Here is a 5186-nt window from a genome sequence, read left to right on the forward strand (position 1 = left end):
CCTATAAAGGAAAACCTATCATATTCAAAGTAGATTTCTCAGGAACCTTGCAAGCTGCAAGAGACTGGGTTCCTATCTTTAACCTCCTTAAACAAGACTATTATCAGCCAAGAATTTTGTATCTAGTAAAACTAAGCTTCATAAATGAAGAAAAGATACAGCCTTTTTCAGATGAACAAATGCTGAGAGAATTTGCCATTACCAAGCCAAAACTACAAGAACTGCTAAATCTTGAAACAAATCCTGGAAATGCACCAAAATAGAATCTCCTTGAAGCATAAATGTCACATGACCTATAAAACAACAACAGAATGGAAAAAAAAAAAAAAAAAAAAAAAAAAAAAACCACAAGGTATTCAGTCAACAAATAGCACAATGATTAGAATAGTACCTCACATCACAACACTAATGTTTAATGTAAATGGCCTAAATGCTCCCCTTAAAAGATACACAATGGCAGAATGGATAAGAATTCACCAACCAAGTATTTGCTGTCTACAAGAGACTCAGCTGACACATATGAATTCACATAAACTTATGGTAAAGGTGTGGAAAAAGATACTCCATGGAAATGGACACCAAAAGCAAGCAGAGTAGCTATTCTTACATCAGACAGAACAAACTTTAAAGCAACAGCAGTTTAAAAAGACAGAGGGACATTATATAATGATAAAAGGACTAGTCCAACAGGAAAATATCACATTCCTAAATATATATGCACCTAACACTGGAGCTCCAAAACTTATAAAACAATTACTACTAGAATTAAGAAATGAGATAGACAGCAACACAGTAATAGTGTAGGACTTCAATACTCCACTGACAGCGCTAGACGAGTCATCAAGATAGAAAGTCAACAAAGAAACAATGGACTTAAACTGTACCCTAGAACAAATAGACTTCATAGATATTTACAGAACATTCTACCCAACAACTGCAGAATCCTAAAATTCATACGGAATACAGAACCTAAAAAGAGCCTGCATAGCCAAAGCAGGACTAAGCAAAAAGACCAAATCTGGAGGCATCACACTACCCAACTTCAAACTATATTATAAGGCCACAGTCACCAAAACAACATGGTACTGGTATAAAAATAGGCTCATAGACCAATGGAACAGAATAGAGAACCCAGAAATAAATCCAAATGTTGTAGCCAACTGATCTTCAACAAAGCAAACAAAAACGTAAAGTGGGGAAAAGACACCCTATTCAACAAATGGTGCTGGGACAACTGGCAAGACACATGTGGAAGAATGAAACTTGATCCCCACAGCTCACCTTATACAAAAATCAACTCAAGATGGATCAAGGACTTAAATCTAAGACCTGAAACCATAAAAATTCTAGAAGACAACATCAGAAAAACCCTCTAGACACTGGCTTAGCCAAACACTTCATGACCAAGACCCAAAAGCAAATGCAACAAAAACAGAGATAAATAGATGGAACTGAATTAAACTAGGAAACTTCTGCACAGCAAAAGAAACAGCAAAGTAAACAGACAACCCACAGAGTGAGAGAAAATCTTCTCAATCTATTCATCTGACAAGGGCCAATATCCAGAATCTGCAAGGAATACAAACAAATCAGCAAGAAAAAAAAAACAAATAGCCCCATCAAAAATGGGCTAAGGACATGAATAGACAATTCTCAAAAGAAAATACACAAATGGGCAACAAACATGAAAAAATGCTCAACATCACTTATGGTCAGGGAAATGCAAATCAAAACCACAATACAATACCACCTTACTCCTGCAAGAATGGCCACAATAATAAAAAAAAAAAAAATTAATAGTCGTTGGCATAGATGTGGTGAAAAGGGAAGACTTTTACACTGCTGGTAGGAATGTAAACTGATACAACCACTATGAAAAACAGTGTGGAGATTCCTTAAAGAGCTAAAATTAGATCAACCATTTTATCCAGCAATCCCACTTCTGGGTATCTATCCAGAGGAAAAGAAGACATTATATGAAAAAGATACTTGCACACAGATGTTTATAGCAGCACCATTTGCGATTGCGAAAATAGAGAACCAGCCCAAATGCCCATCAATCAATGAGTAGATGACTGATTGATCTATCAATCACACACCCACCATGGAATACTACTCAGACATAAAAAGGAATGAACTAATGGCATTCATAGCAACCTGAATGGAATTGGAGACCATTATTCTAGGTAAAGTAGAATAACGTTAACTCAGGAATAGAAAACCAAACATCGTATGTTCTCATTCATAAGTGGGAGCTGAGTTTTGAGGATGCAAAGGCGTAACAATGATACAATGAATGGAATCTGGGGACTCAGGGGAAAGGGTGGAAGGTGTGTGAGGCATAAAATACTATACACTGGGTACAGTGTACACTACTCAGGTGATGGGAGCACCAAAATCTGGATATGATAACCAAAGAACTTATTCATGTAACCAAACACCACCTGTTCCCCAAAACCTACTGAAATTAAAATAAAATATATATTCAGTGCAAAACAAAAAAACAAAAAAACACAGAACGTGGGATTGAAAAAGGAAAAGCTAATCATAAGCACACAGAAACAGAGAAAGACATGGTGGTCTTTAACCAAATAACCAGTTGGCATACTGGTTATTAATTCCTTCAGTAGTCATTTATGAAGTACCAGAAATTAACCAGCACTCCATATGCAGCTGAATGAGCAACTGTGTCTGACATATTTATGGCACTTTCCATGTTCACAAAATATACTAGACTTATGTTACTTCATTTGATTTCCACACAATTCTATATTTACATTACAGCTATTATTAGTGTTAATCATAATGAATTAAGAATAGTTTTATTAGGAATAGTTTTAAGGCTAGATTGTTAACTCCTTGAGAGGAGGGAACTTGCTTTATTTGACTTAACTATCAATAGGTTTGCCAAGTTAAATTCCCATTGTACAGATTAAGAAACCGAGGCTTTAGGATTTGTTCATGGTCATAAAGTCAATGAGTGGCTCAGGACAACCAACTTCTATGCCTTTTCTTTTATAATACCTGTACTTTGACACTTCTAGGATCTTTTAGCTGTGGCTAACAAAAAATTATTTCAGTATTTGAGTATATAAATTCCCAGAAGAGAGAAAATTGATATTTAAGAGATTGCTTCTTTATTTTAAAAAACCCTATAAATATCATATGAACAATTAAGAATGACTAAATACATTTATAGCTAGGCAATTACAAACAAAAAGTGCTATCAGAATATAAATAATAATGAGCCAAGCAAACTGAGTTTATTCTCACTGGGAAAGGTAAGACCTTGAACTGTGATCTAATAGAAGTTCTTAAAATTCTAAACGAAATCAATAGAGTTTGAGGGAGATAAATCATCCATATGGGTGATGCAATAACAAAATTGTCTAGAGACCACCATTTGAGAATAAGAAATGAGAACACAAAGGATTTGGGACAGCATATTTTCTCATGAAGTGTAATAAACAGAGGCTCCCTGGATTTAGTCAGGCATTATCTCAAATACTACCCCTTTCTTCCTTAATCTACCTAAAACAGAGTCCCCTTCTCAGTGTTGTGCTGGTAAATGTTCACAACCTGGTAACTGGAGGAAAAATATACGCATGTGTATATGTACTTAGGTCTATTATAAATTTTACTGACATAAGAGATGTATCACACAATTTACAAATAATAACATGCATCATTTATTTTAGTAAATTTTACATAGTCAGCGAATTCTCACAGAATGCTTTTGTTAATTTTTGCCATACTTTTGTATCCATAGCCCACTTATGGTTGCAACTGAACAAGTATAGACTCATCCACATCATTGAAGGCAGACTTGGAAAGAGATGTACAGTATTTCTGTAATACCATTCAGATATAATAGATGTAAATAACCACAACAGCCTATATAACAGCAACATGTAGTGAAATGAGAAAGTGTTGTTTTGAGCAGGTATTACTTTTTTTCCTAATGTGATTTATTTGTTTTTAAATATAAACAATTTAATTTTTCATTATTCGTTCTGTTTAGCAACTGCTGAGACAGCTCCAGCACACCACCATCCTACCCTACCTCTATCATTCTCTAATCTCTTACTCTGGTTTATGTTTCTAATAGGCTTTTATCACCGCTCAATATGTATTTATATGTCTCTCTTACTAGACAGTAGTCTCTCTTTAGTCTCTCTTACTAGAATATAAACTCAATGAGGGCAAGCATTTTGTCTGTCCTGGTCATTACTGCCGTGGTGTCTGACACATGGTAGACAGGAGGGCGAGGAGCCCAGGCTCATCTGAGTGGGCATGGAGAGCTGAGGTCAACTAATCCATGCTGTGCCATCATGTGCTCGGTAAGCAGACACTGACTTGGAGATTCTACTGAAGGAAATCATTAGGAAGTGATCTTACTATCAACACCAGTGGAGGAAGGGGAAGGAAGACGTGCTGGTAGAGGAGGAAGCTGAGCTGTGACAAAGTCCTAACCTAGAGGTCAACTTATTTCACGGGGCCTCTGGAGCTGGCACAGCACATCAGAATGTCCTTGAGTTGGGCAAAGGGTGAGCCTTTATACTCTCACATTGGGTCGTTGGCTATAGGCTAACCCTAAAGGGAAAGTGACCTTGAATGAGACAGTTCTCTTCAGCTGAGGCAATCCCTGAAGGAGTTTGATAACTAAGGAGTGTCTGTCGGAAGCATTCCAGCAGCTGGGGCAACATACTCTACACAGGGTTAGATTCAGGGCAGGGTGCCAGTGCCAGCAGGAAATTGGAGTGCAATTAGCAAATGAAGAGAGGAGCCAGTCATAGGAATCATAGACAGGGAGCACATCTGTTGGGGATTGGGAGAAAGACTGCAGCTTGGAAGGCATTCAAGTTCCCAGGGCTTGCCCCAGGATTGTTGGTTTCTGGTGTTAGGAAGCAACAGTAGAATAAGCAGGAGAATGCACTGCCTGCCTCTCTACATTATCTAGGCACATACACTCCATAAACCCTCATACAGACCCAGCTCGTTAGGATCTACCCAGGATCTTTACAAAACACAGGTCACTCAAAAACATTTACTGAATATCTATTAGGTGTCAGTCCCTGTGCTATACTTTAGAAACACAAGAGTGAATGAAATAGACATAGTCTATGGCCTAAGTGAACTTACATCTAGTGTCGTGGCTCTTAACTCTGACTGTGCACTAAAATCAC

Source organism: Macaca thibetana, chromosome 2 (genome assembly GCF_024542745.1).
Source record: "Macaca thibetana thibetana isolate TM-01 chromosome 2, ASM2454274v1, whole genome shotgun sequence".
Taxonomy (NCBI): Eukaryota; Metazoa; Chordata; class Mammalia; order Primates; family Cercopithecidae; genus Macaca; species Macaca thibetana.